The sequence below is a fragment of the Schistocerca piceifrons genome, chromosome 2, assembly GCF_021461385.2.
Source record: "Schistocerca piceifrons isolate TAMUIC-IGC-003096 chromosome 2, iqSchPice1.1, whole genome shotgun sequence".
In the NCBI taxonomy this organism is placed as follows: Eukaryota; Metazoa; Arthropoda; class Insecta; order Orthoptera; family Acrididae; genus Schistocerca; species Schistocerca piceifrons.
The window spans coordinates 646,871,324-646,885,721 of NC_060139.1; the positions used below are offsets into that span (position 1 = coordinate 646,871,324).

The 14,398-nt window shown below is 45.8% G+C and overlaps 3 non-coding genes across 3 annotated transcripts; all 3 read right to left on the reverse strand.

The window, feature by feature from the left end:
- Positions 1–455: 455 nt before the first annotated feature.
- On the reverse strand, positions 456–537 carry Trnas-gcu. Its single transcript has one exon. It is a non-coding gene; the product is annotated as a tRNA-Ser (tRNA).
- A 7,051-nt stretch (positions 538–7,588) lies between these two features.
- On the reverse strand, positions 7,589–7,670 carry Trnas-gcu. Its single transcript has one exon. It is a non-coding gene; the product is annotated as a tRNA-Ser (tRNA).
- A 6,133-nt stretch (positions 7,671–13,803) lies between these two features.
- On the reverse strand, positions 13,804–13,885 carry Trnas-gcu. The gene has a single exon. It is a non-coding gene; the product is annotated as a tRNA-Ser (tRNA).
- Between the last annotated feature and the right edge of the window lie 513 nt (positions 13,886–14,398).

The window sequence follows — 14,398 nt, forward strand, 5'->3', positions numbered from 1 at the left end:
CTTTCAAGTTTCTTTCGAAGAGCAAACCACGTTCTTCGTAGCCGAATTGTGAGACCAGAGGCTCCTGCTGTTGGCGATGGAGCCAGGCCCTATCAGATCGCTTCCGTATACGGCGGCCGGATGGAAAGCAAACTGTCAGTTGCGCTACGGTTGGAGGTATTATAGGCTCGATACGTTAAAATGACTGCGATAAGTAAGTACTTAAATATGAATGAAAACGCACCGTTCCCAAACACCACCATGGTGCCAAACTTCGATTCGTTTATAGATCTTGAGATGATGTTTGATTCGAAAGACGTACGCTATCGAATGTTGTGTATTTCCAATTGGTAGGCGGTTTAGTTTCGTATTTCTTACGGATGTTAACTTTCACCTACACGTTCCATTGCTACCACTGAGTGGCGTTTCGCATGTAGAAGGCGAGATCCGAAATGGGTGCTTTACGTAAAATTCTTCGACGAGGATGGGATTCGAACCCACGCGTGCAGAGCACATTGGATTAGCAGTCCAACGCCTTAACCACTCGGCCACCTCGTCTGATGCATCGGAAACTGCATCCCTCGCTAGTCCTTACGGAAAGAAGTCGTTTGTCGATTCGAAATCGCATCGTACTGTGGCTGGTGTACACGCTGTAACGCCCTGCTGCAGTGCAGCTGACAAAGCCCCCACTTGTGAATCATTTAATGATGGCATCCGTCCACGTCGGTATCCGATCGGAGGAAAGTAGTCGGCCCACTTACTTCCTGCAGAAATAAGCACCGAATCGTCGTGTAGCGTTGTCTAATGCAAATGAAAAATGTTCTGTGCATTCAGTATAACAACTACTGCAACGCCGCGATTATCTCGATTCGAAACATTTATTTGTCACCTTCGTTGACCTCATCGCTGATGTTGCTTTCAAGTTTCTTTCGAAGAGCAAACCACGTTCTTCGTAGCCGGTTGGAGGTATTATAGGCTCGATACGTTAAAATGACTGCGATAAGTAAGTACTTAAATATGAATGAGAACGCACCGTTCCCAAACACCACCATGGTGCCAAACTTCGATTCGTTTATAGATCTTGAGATGATGTTTGATTCGAAAGACGTACGCTATCGAATGTTGTGTATTTCCAATTGGTAGGCGGTTTAGTTTCGTATTTCTTACGGATGTTAACTTTCACCTACACGTTCCATTGCTACCACTGAGTGGCGTTTCGCATGTAGAAGGCGAGATCCGAAATGGGTGCTTTACGTAAAATTCTTCGACGAGGATGGGATTCGAACCCACGCGTGCAGAGCACATTGGATTAGCAGTCCAACGCCTTAACCACTTTTTTTTTTTTTTTTTTTTATATTTCCATTTTTTTTTTTTTTTATTTTTTAGATATTTTACGCCTTAACCACTTTTTTTTTTTTTTTTTGTCTTTGTGTTAAACCATTTTAATGACCCAGTGCAGCTCGGTGGAGGCGCGTTGGGCAGGGGTCGAATCCCGAGGCCTGGCCATGACGTCTCCTCCTCCCTGCACTGAAGCACAGTGGCACCAGTACGTAGTAATTGTCTTTGGTTCGGAGTCGCATGATACTGATATGTGGACACGGGGCTTATTTATGCGTTGTCTAACTAAACAGGTGAAAGCTTGGCAGGAAGGCAAAGTAACTAAGAGCTAGCGTGAATGTCTCCCCTATCATGAAGTGAGATCAGTATCCCCTTATACCGGCGCCATTAATGCAACTGGCGCAGGAGCGAGCAATAGAAGTGGAAACTTAACCAATCCCCTGCTTTTCGAAAACAATACTGAGCATATTCGCAAAGTCCCTCTTAAGATGTGGGAAAGATTGTTGCGTCCAGTACTCATGAAGCATGTAACCAGTAAACGAAATAAAATCGGAAATACCATCACCATCAACCACTGCAAAAATGTAACGGCCAAGAAGCCACATAATGGTGTTGTTCTTTGTCCGGGGATAAAAAACCGTGTCCGGCCAGCAGAGAATATCAGTTGTAAAAGCTGATTCCGAGCTTCTGGTGAGTAACGCCAATTGTCGGCGCAGCCAGTACCACATGCGAAGACGGTCAGCGCAGGTAAATCGGTGTGGGAGTGTATCAATACAACCACACGTTTGACAAAGCGGAGTGACACTTAAACCTATACGATGAAGTCGTTCGTTCGTAGGAATCAGCTGATTAACTACCTTATACCATAGGGAGGCAACAGCTGCGGAATGAACGGGTAAGCTAATATTCGTCCATATGTGACGCCAATTAAAACGGGGATATTGTAAAACAATCGGGATGGAAGAAGAAGACCTGTGCCATTTGTCAAGCAGTGTTCGCGTAGTAAAAACAGGACTACGTTGTAAGTGGAGATCCAGATAACTAATCTCAATGTAGAAGTCCCGAACATGCCGTAGCTTCGCATTTAGAGGCCCTACGTTAATAGGCGGTGACAAGCTCGCAGGACGAACGACATGGAATAATCGCGAAGTAACAGTCGGGGACTCAGAAAATAAAAGATGGAGGGTGCGCTTAACATAAAGGGCAGCAGCCTTGACACGGACATCGGTGAACGACAAGCCGCCCTCAAGTCGCGGCTTCGTAAGAACATCACAACGTAATTTAAAAATGTGCCCCCGCCAAATATATCTGTTAATAAGCTGGACCATTTTTGCACCCTGCATTCTGGGAAGCGGAAACAACTGAGCAACGTAATATACTTTACATAAAACATAAGTGTCTAATACATGCTTTTTTTGCAGTATCGGTATCGAACGCCATGAGTGTTCGAATAAAACACCTTGAAGCTTGGAAATGGCCACTTGCCAATTTTTCGCAGCCATACGAAGAGGACACCGTTCAAGATAGATACCTAAATGTGTATGATGTTCAACAGCCGTAACCCACGGAACAACCACATGTTCAAAGCCCCGCAAATTCAGGAGTTTGCTTTTACGGGGGTTGATACGAGAACCTGAGGCCGCAGAAAATTTATCCAGTTCCATTTTCAACGGCGGCACTTCTGCGGAGGAACGAAGTAAAACAACCAAATCATCAGCATAAGCTGTTGCTGTGTGGGTAACCCCAGAGATCGTAAGACCACGAAGTGTCGAGTTGAGACGTGTGAGGAGTGGTTGAAGGGAGAGAGCATAAAGGGTCATGGATAAAGGGCTACCTTGCGGGACGCCACGTTTAATATCAATGACCTTCGTCAGCTGTCCATTAATGTCAATCTTAGCAGAAATGCCAGTCGTCATATTCTTAAGAACCAGCAGCGCCTTTTCATTAAAACCGAGTCGGCGCAGCAGAAGCTCTAAAAACGAATGGGACACACGATCAAAAGCCTTACTAAAATCAACAAATAAAAGCGCACAGGAAATATTGGTGACAGCGACAATCGACACAATATCACGATACCCCGCCAGAGGCGTCAAGATGGAGCGCCCCGGAAAGCAGCTTTGACAAGGAGTTATCACAGGTGTAAGCAAGAGGGATAGACGTGCATTAACAGCCCTAGCAGCCGTCTTATAATCAAAATTTAAAAGGGTTAAAGGACGAAAGTCACTAGCTGTCTTCAAACCAGCAGATTTCGGTATCAGGACAACCGTACCTCTCTTGAATTCGGCTGGAATTGTGCCACCATTCAAAATTTCATTTACTATATCCGTAAAAACCGGCCCTATAATAGTCCAAAAGCGAACAAAAAACTCCTTAGGAAGGCCATCCGGACCAGGAGATTTGTGAGATGGTGAACAAGCAATGAAAGCTGAAATTTCGTCTGCAGTAAAAGGAGCTAAAAATTCCATATTATGGTCCTCTGTTAAAACTGATGGGATAGCAGTTGAAATCTCGTCAACATCAAGCGGATCAGAATCAGCCACAGCATATAAGGTCTCATAGTAGCAGGTAAGTTCATGGGTTATTTGATTCTGTAAGGTAAGCCGGCGACCATCAGCTGCCATAAGGCCGTCAATCAATACACGTCGACGGTTCTTGTGGTGACGAAACAGATGGTACATGGAAGTCATTTCATGTGCTAAGGTGGACGGCGGCTTAGATTTAATCTTCAATCCTTCCATCTGAAGCCGTTTAATACTAAGGAGCTTGGCTTTAATTTTCCGAACCTCAGAAAGGTGGGCACATGTCATTCGAGGAGTATCATAAAGTTCGCGAAGCACCGAATAATAATACTCAAAAGTCAGTTTCAGATCTCGCGCTCTATTATAACTGTAGGACATTAAAGTGCGACGTAGTTTTGGCTTCGCACAGTGGATCCACCAGTGAAGCTTAGACGGATAGTATCGCAGAGAACGTAAACACATGTCCCACGCCGTCTGTATTAGAGGTTCGATGTCAGGGTCATCGAGCAAGGAGACATTTAATTTCCACAGTGGCCGATAAAGTTTAAGAGGCTGACGTTCCAAATTAATTATAACCGCAAGGGCACAATGATCCGTAAAACTGGCTGGAATTACATCTACATTTAAAACAGAAACACTAAGGGGATCAGAAATATACAATCGGTCCAGGCGACTACTTGACGTGGCAGTAAAAAATGTAAATTTAACTAAAGTGGGGTGTTTAACCTCCCACGCATCGCGTAGTCGTAGTTGACGTACAAGAGAATGTAGCTCGAAACAATAATTAAAATGAGGGGATTGGTCCTTAGCTTGTAATACACAATTAAAATCACCCCCCAATATCAAAGTCGCAGGATTTTTGCGTAAAAGATAAATCAGATCCTCTTTATAAAAACGAGACCTTTCCTGCCGTTTGCTGGAACCAGAGGGGGCGTAAATATTAACCAAGGTTGTGTCAAATAACCGACAACCAATACCCCTTCCCGAGTCTAAGAGCTCAATTTCGGTAACGGGGATACCGTCACGAATTAGTAAGGCAGTACCTGTGGAAAACTCAGGCGCAAAATTTATAATAGTGCGAAAGCCAGGAACAAACAGGTGTGCAACGGAGACTTCCTGCAGGAAAACAGCATCAGCTGCAGAGTCATAAATGAACTGCTGCAGAGACGCTAACTTCAGAGCAGATTGAATGCTATTTATATTTAAGGTAATAAACGTGTACGCCTGCAACATCAACAAAACAAAAGGGAAAATGAACCCTAATTACACCACATTAGAAGCAACTACATCCAGATCATCAACATCAGACATGGCAGAGGGTGATTGCCCGGAATCAACGGAATCAGAGTCATCCTTTGCATGCTTGTGTTTTTTCCGCACCACGTGAAGATTGGGGGGCACTTTCACCCGACGGCGTATCTGATGCACACCAGAGTCAAGAGCAGGTGGAGTGGGGGGTTCGAGATCAGGCACGTCAACCAAGGCATCCGAAGGATTAGCAGGGCAAGAGGAATCTGAAGAAGGAGCAAGCAAGGGGAAAACTGCATCAGGAACATCGGCACCGGCATCAGAAGGTGTAGGTATTGGAAGTGTAGGAGGTGGAGAGATAGGTTTGGAATCCGCTGAAGCGGAGCGCGCAGTTCTAGAAGCGATTTTCCGACAAACAGCTGTCTGCACCGAAGTGTCGTCAACATGTTGTGATGCCTGTGTCGGGAGGGATGTCAACACCACCTCGACCGAATGTTGGGGCTCTTGCGCCGACAGCGTGGCACCAGGTTTGACGTCATCAGGCAAAGCAGGAGACACAGTGGGAACAGAATCCAAAACAAGCAAGGGAGATTCCGGAATTCTCTCGTCAGATTCGCTAACCGGCTGCGAAACAGCAGCTTCGTCATCAGTGCTACCGGTATCACTAGCACGACGGCGTTTGTTATTGGAAACAGACGGGATCGGTGTAGAAGCAGCCGATACATCTGGGCGAGTGGGTAACGGGGGAAAACCTGCATCAGAGGAAGGTGTCACCCGTTGTGAACAATCTACTGCAGGAGGCTGACACGAGACAGTGGAGGAAGCTGCTGGCACAAGATCGGCAACCGTTAATTTGCGGCGTTGTGCTAGCCCATTTTTAAGCACAAACACCCGCTTAGGGCAATTAGCACGAACATGACCATTTTCATTACATAGAAAACACGTACCAACTTGCCCCTCATAAGTAAGATGAACACGATAACCACATACAACCAGATGGGACGGTATATTCGACTTAATATGCATTTCAACCGATCTGATACCATTATAACATTGTAGCTTAGGTTGTGCAGACCAACGTTCATGTCGAATTGATCGAACGGTACCATAACCAAGCAAAGCTTCCTTGAGATAACTGTTTTCAACTTCAGGGGGTAAATTATAAACCCGAACTGTGGTATACGTAATTTCCGCATTTGAAACAGTAACACTGCTAACAGAACCATCTCTATGACGGAACGACACTTGCTCACCATGTTTAAGTAAAATCTTATCTAGCAAAACCGGGTTCAACAATTTCACAAAAAAGCAGTAAAGTTCTGTGTCAAAATACGCCGTATGTACCTGGTCCGATGTAATGCCAATCGTATCCACAATCCATTCGTGAATTTCCAACGAAGTTGGTTGAACATTCCTGGTGGCCTTGTTAAACTGAAAACTGAGAGTACACTTCCGCGGAAACAACCGGGAAGCCATAACACTTAATTAATGCGGCAAAAGCCGCTAGGCAACACAAGACACAACACAAACACTAAGTCGACGAAACAACGAAGAAAAGAAGACAAAGAAACGGCACACACAGAAGGTAAATAGTCACAACCCGAGGGAAACGGCGGATCGAATACACAGCACGTCCGATCGCTGTCGCGTCTCAAGCGGAACTGCCACTCGGCCACCTCGTCTGATGCATCGGAAACTGCATCCCTCGCTAGTCCTTACGGAAAGAAGTCGTTTGTCGATTCGAAATCGCATCGTACTGTGGCTGGTGTACACGCTGTAACGCCCTGCTGCAGTGCAGCTGACAAAGCCCCCACTTGTGAATCATTTAATGATGGCATCCGTCCACGTCGGTATCCGATCGGAGGAAAGTAGTCGGCCCACTTACTTCCTGCAGAAATAAGCACCGAATCGTCGTGTAGCGTTGTCTAATGCAAATGAAAAATGTTCTGTGCATTCAGTATAACAACTACTGCAACGCCGCGATTATCTCGATTCGAAACATTTATTTGTCACCTTCGTTGACCTCATCGCTGATGTTGCTTTCAAGTTTCTTTCGAAGAGCAAACCACGTTCTTCGTAGCCGAATTGTGAGACCAGAGGCTCCTGCTGTTGGCGATGGAGCCAGGCCCTATCAGATCGCTTCCGTATACGGCGGCCGGATGGAAAGCAAACTGTTGAAAGGCGACAGTTGCGCTACGGTTGGAGGTATTATAGGCTCGATACGTTAAAATGACTGCGATAAGTAAGCACTTAAATATGAATGAGAACGCACCGTTCCCAAACACCACCATGGTGCCAAACTTCGATTCGTTTATAGATCTTGAGATGATGTTTGATTCGAAAGACGTACGCTATCGAATGTTGTGTATTTCCAATTGGTAGGCGGTTTAGTTTCGTATTTCTTACGGATGTTAACTTTCACCTACACGTTCCATTGCTACTACTGAGTGGCGTTTCGCATGTAGAAGGCGTGATCCGAAATGGGTGCTCTACGTAAAATTCTTCGACGAGGATGGGATTCGAACCCACGCGTGCAGAGCACATTTGATTAGCAGTCCAACGCCTTAACCACTCGGCCACCTTTTTTTTTTTTTTTTTTTTTTTTTTTTTTGTAAGGCCTGGCCATGACGTCTCCCCCTCCCTGCACTGAAGCACAGTGGCACCAATACGTAGTAATTTCCCTTGGTTCAGAGTCTTATGATATTTATATGTGGACACGGGGCTTGTGATGCAGTGTCTATCCAAACAGGTAAAAGCTTGGCAGGAAAGCAAAATAAGTAAGAGCTAGCGAGAATGTCTTCCCTATCGTGAAGTGAGATCAGTATGCCCCTATACCGATGCCATTAATGTAACTGGCGCAGGAGCGATCAATAGAAGTGGAAACTTAACCAATCCCCTGCTTTTCGAAGACAATACTAAGCATATTCGCAAAGTCCCTCTTAAGATGTGGGAGAGATTGTTGCGTCCAGTACTCATGAAGCATGTAACCAATAAACGAAATAAAATCGGAAATACCATCACCATCAACCACTGCAAAAATGTAACGGCCAAGAAGCCACATAATGGTATTGTTCTTTGTCCCGGGATAAAAAACCGTGTCCGGCCAGTAGAGAATATCAGTTGTAAATGCCGATTCCGAGCTCCTGGTGAGTAACGCCAATTGTCGGCGCAGCCAGTACCACATGCGAAGACGGTCAGCGCAGGTAAATCGGTGTTGGAGTGTATCAACACAACCACACGTTTGACAAAGCGGAGAGACACTTAAACCTATGCGATGAAGTCGTTCGATCGTAGGAATCAGCTGGTGAACTACCTTATAGCATAGGGAGGCAACAGGTGCTGAATGAACGGGTAAGCTAATATTCGTCCATATGTGACGCCAATTAAAACGGGGATATTGCAAAACAATCGGGATGGAAGAAGAAGACCTGTGCCATTTGTCAAGCAGTGTTCGCATAGTAAAAACAGGACGACGTTGGAAGTGGAGATCCAGATAACTAATCTCAATGTAGAAGTCCCGAACATGCCGTAGCTTCGCATTTAGAGGCCCTACGTTAATAGGCGGTGACAAGCTCGCAGGACGAACGACATGGAATAATCGCGAAGTAACAGTCGGGGACTCAGAAAATAAAAGATGGAGGGTGCGCTTAACATAAAGGGCCGCAGCCTTGACACGGACATCGGTGAACGACAAGCCGCCCGCAAGACGCGGCTTCGTAAGAACATCACAACGTAATTTAAAAATGTGCCCCCGCCAAATATATCTGTTGATAAGCTGGACCATTTTTGCACCCTGCATTCTTGGAAGCGGAAACAACTGAGCAACGTAAAATACTTTACATAAAACATAAGTGTCTAATACACGCTTTTTTTGCAGTAGCGGTATCGAACGCCATGAGTGTTCGAATAAAACACCTTGAAGCTTGGAAATGGCCACTTGCCAATTTTTTGCAGCCATACGAAGAGGACACCGTTCAAGATAGATGCCTAAATGTGTATGGTGTTCAACAGCCGTAACCCACGGAACAACCACATTTTCAAAGCCCCGCAAATTCAGAAGTTTGCTTGTATGGGGGTTGAGACGAGAACCGGAGGCCGCAGAAAATTTATCTAGTTCCATTTTCAACTGCGGCACTTCGGCGGCGGAACGAAGCAAAACAACCAAATCATCAGCATAAGCTGTTGCTGTCAGGGTAACCCCAGAAATCGTAAGACCACGAAGTGTCGAGTTGAGACGAGAGAGGAGTGGTTGAAGGGAGAGAGCATAAAGGGTCATGGATAAAGGGCTACCTTGCGGGACGCCACGTTTAATATCAATGACCTTCGTTAGCTGGCCATTAATGTCAATCTTAGCAGAAATACCAGTCGTCATATTCTTAAGTACCAGCAGCGCCTTTTCATTAAAACCGAGTCGGCGCAGCAGAAGCTCTAAAAACGAATGGGACACACGATCAAAAGCCTTACTAAAATCAACAAATAAAAGCGCACAGGAAATATTGGTGACAGCGACAATCGACACGACATCACGATACCCCGCCAGAGGAGTCAATATGGAGCGCCCTGGAAAGCAGCTTTGACAAGGAGTTATCACAGGTGTAAGCAAGAGGGATAGACGTGCATTAACAGCCCTAGCAGCCGTCTTATAATCAAAATTTAAAAGGGTTAAAGGACGAAAGTCACTAGCTGTCTTCAAACCAGCAGATTTCGGTATCAGGACAACCGTACCTCTCTTGAAATCGGCTGGAATTGTGCCACCATTCAAGATTTCATTTACAATATCCGTAAAAACAGGCCCTATAATAGTCCAAAAGCGAACAAAAAATTCCTTAGGAAGGCCATCCGGACCAGGAGATTTGTGAGATGGTGAACAAGCAATGAAAGCTGAAATTTCGTCTGCAGTAAAAGGAGCTAAAAATTCCACATTATGGTCCTCTGTTAAAACTGATGGGATAGCAGTTAAAATCTCGTCAACATCAAGCGGATCAGAATCAGCCACAGCATATAAGGTCTCATAGTAGCAGGTAAGTTCATGGGTTATTTGATTCTGTAAGGTAAGCCGGCAACCATCAGCTGCCATAAGGCCGTCAATCAATACACGTCGACGGTTCTTGTGGTGACGAAACAGGTGGTACATGGAAGTCATTTCATGTGCTAAGGTGGACGGCGGTTTAGATTTAATCTTCAATCCTTCCACCTGAAGCCGTTTAATACTAAGGAGCTTGGCTTTAATTTTCCGAATCTCAGAAAGGTGGGCACCTGTCATTCGAGAAGTATCATAAAGTTCGCGAAGCACCGAATAATAATACTCAAAAGTCAGTTTCAGATCTCGCGCTCTATTATAACTGTAGGACATTAAAGTGCGACGTAGTTTTGGCTTCGCACAGTGGATCCACCAGTGAAGCTTAGACGGATAGTATCGCAGAGAACGTAAACACATGTCCCACGCCGTCTGTATTAGAGGTTCGATGTCAGGGTCATCGAGCAAGGAGACATTTAATTTCCACAGCGGCCGATAAAGTTTAAGAGGCTGACGCTCCAAATTAATTATAACCGCAAGGGCACAATGATCCGTAATACTGGCTGGAATAACATCTACATTTAAAACAGAAACACTAAGGGGATCAGAAATATACAATCGGTCCAGTCGACTACTTGACGTGGCAGTAAAAAATGTAAATTTAACTAAAGTGGGGTGTTTAACCTCCCACGCATCGCGTAGTCGTAGTTGACGTACAAGAGAATGTAGCTCGAAACAATAATTAAAATGAGGCGATTGGTCCTTAGCTTGTAATACACAATTAAAATCACCCCCCAATATCAAAGTCGCAGGATTTTTGCGTAAAAGATAAATCAGATCCTCTTTATAAAAACGAGACCGTTCCTGCCGTTTGCTGGAACCAGAGGGGGCGTAAATATTAACCAAGGTTGTGTCAAATAACCGACAACCAATACCCCTTCCCGAGTCTAAGAGCTCAATTTCGGTAACGGGGATACCGTCACGAATTAGTAAGGCAGTACCTGTGGAAAACTCAGGCGCAAAATTTATAATAGTGCGAAAGCCAGGAACAAACAGGTGTGCAACGGAGACTTCCTGCAGGAAAACAACATCAGCTGCAGAGTCATAAATGAACTGCTGCAGAGACGCTAACTTCAGAGCAGATTGAATGCTATTTATATTTAAGGTAATAAACGTGTACGCCTGCAACATCAACAAAACAAAAGGGAAAATGAACCCTAATTACACCACATTAGAAGCAACGACATCCAGATCATCAACATCAGACATGGCAGAGGGTGATTGCCCGGAATCAACGGAATCAGAGTCATCCTTTGCATGCTTGTGTTTTTTCCGCACCGCGTGAAGATTGGGGGGCACTTTCACCCGACGGCGTATCTGATGCACACCAGATTCAAGAGCAGGTGGAGTGGGGGGTTCGAGATCAGGCACATCAACCAAGGCATCCGAAGGATTAGCAGGGCGAGAGGAATCAGAAGAAGGAGCAAGCAAGGGGAAAACTGCATCAGGAACATCGGCACCGGCATCAGAAGGTGTAGGTATTGGAAGTGTAGGAGGTGGAGAGATAGGGTTGGAATCCGCTGAAGCGGAGCGCGCAGTTCTAGAAGCGATTTTCCGACAAACAGCTGTCTGCACCGAAGTGTCGTCAACATGTTGTGATGCCTGTGTCGGGGGGGATGTCAACACCACCGCGACCGAATGTTGGGGCTCTTGCGCCGACGGCGTGGCAGCAAGTTTGACGTCATCAGGCAAAGCAGGAGACACGGTGGGAACAGAATCCAAAACAAGCATGGGAGATTCCGGAAGTCTCTCGTCAGATCCGCAAACCGGCTGCGAAACAGCAGCTTCGTCATCAGTGCTACCGGTATCACTAGCACGACGGCGTTTGTTATTGGAAACAGACGGGATCGGTGTAGAAGCAGCCGATACATCTGAGCGAGTGGGTAACGGGGGAAAACCTGCATCAGAGGAAGGTGTCACCCGTTGTGAAGAATCTACTGCAGGAGGCTGACACGAGACAGTGGAGGAAGCTGCTGGCACAAGATCGGCAACCGTTAATTTGCGGCGTTGTGCTAGCCCATTTTTAAGCACAAACACCCGCTTAGGGCAATTAGCACGAACATGACCATTTTCATTACATAGAAAACACGTACCAACTTGCCCCTCATAAGTAAGATGAACACGATAACCACATACAACCAGATGGGACGGTATGTTCGACTTAATATGCATTTCAACCGATCTGACACCATTATAACATTGCAGCTTATGTTGTGCAGACCAACGTTCATTTCGAATTGACCGAACGGTACCATAACCAAGCAAAGCTTCCTTGAGGTAACTGTTTTCAACTTCAGGGGGTAAATTATAAACCCGAACTGTGGTATACGTAATTTCAGCATTTGAAACAGTAACACTGCTAACAGAACCATCTCCATGACGGAACGACACTTGCTCACCATGTTTAAGTAAAATCTTATCTAGCAAAACCGGGTTCAACAATTTCACAAAAAAGCAGTAAAGTTCTGTGTCAAAATACGCCGTATGTACCTGGTCCGATGTAATGCCAATTGTATCCACAATCCATTCGTGAATTTCCAACAAAGTTGGTTGAACATTCCTGGTGGCCTTGTTAAACTGAAAACTGAGAGTACACTTCCGCGGAAACAACCGGGAAGCCATAACACTTAATTAATGCGGCAAAAGCCGCTATACAACACAAGACACAACACAAACACTAAGGCGACGAAACAACGAAGAAAAGAAGACAAAGAAACGTCACACACAGAAAGTAAATAGTCACAACCCGAGGGAAACGGCGGATCGAATACACAGCACGTGCGATCGCTGTCGCGTCTCAAGCGGAACTGCCACCTCGTCTGATGCATCGGAAACTGCGTCCCTCGCTAGTCCTTACGGAAAGAAGTCGTTTGTCGATTCGAAATCGCATCGTACTGTGGCTGGTGTACACGCTGTAACGCCCTGCTGCAGTGCAGCTGACCAAGCTCCCACTCGTGAATCATTTAATGATGGCATCAGTCCACGTTGGTATCCGATCGGAGGAAAGTAGTCGGCCCACTTACTTACTGCAGAAATAAGCACCGAATCGTCGTGTAGCGTTGTCTAATGCAAATGAAAAATGTCCTGTGCATTCAGTATAACAACTACTGCAACGCCGCGATTATCTCGATTCGAAACATTTATTTGTCACCTTCGTTGACCTCATCGCTGATGTTGCTTCCAAGTTTCTTTCGAAGAGCAAACCACGTTCTTCGTAGCCGAATTGTGAGACCAGAGGCTCCTGCTGTTGGCGATGGAGCCAGGCCCTATCAGATCGCTTCCGTATACGGCGGCCGGATGGAAAGCAAACTGTCGAAAGGCGACAGTTGCGCTACAGTTGGAGGTATTATAGGCTCGATACGTTAAAATGACTGCGATAAGTAAACACTTAAATATGAATGAGAACGCACCGTTCCCAAACACCACCATGGTGCCAAACTTCGATTCGTTTATAGATCTTGAGATGATGTTTGATTCGAAAGACGTACGCTATCGAATGTTGTGTATTTCCAATTGGTAGGCGGTTTAGTTTCGTATTTCTTACGGATGTTAACTTTCACCTACACGTTCCATTGCTACCACTGAGTGGCGTTTCGCATGTAGAAGGCGAGATCCGAAATGGGTGCTTTACGTAAAATTCTTCGACGAGGATGGGATTCGAACCCACGCGTGCAGAGCACATTGGATTAGCAGTCCAACGCCTTAACCACGCGGCCACCTCGTCTGATGCATCGGAAACTGCATCCCTCGCTAGTCCTTACGGAAAGAAGTCGTTTGTCGATTCGAAATCGCATCGTACTGTGGCTGGTGTACACGCTGTAACGCCCTGCTGCAGTGCAGCTGACCAAGCTCCCACTCGTGAATCATTTAATGATGGCATCCGTCCACGTCGGTATCCGATCGGAGGAAAGTAGTCGGCCCACTTACTTACTGCAGAAATAAGCACCGAATCGTCGTGTAGCGTTGTCTAATGCAAATGAAAAATGTCCTGTGCATTCAGTATAACAACTACTGCAACGCCGCGATTATCTCGATTCGAAACATTTATTTGTCACCTTCGTTGACCTCATCGCTGATGTTGCTTTCAAGTTTCTTTCGAAGAGCAAACCACGTTCTTCGTAGCCGAATTGTGAGACCAGAGGCTCCTGCTGTTGGCGATGGAGCCAGGCCCTATCAGATCGCTTCCGTATACGGCGGCCGGATGGAAAGCAAACTGTCGAAAGGCGACAGTTGCGCT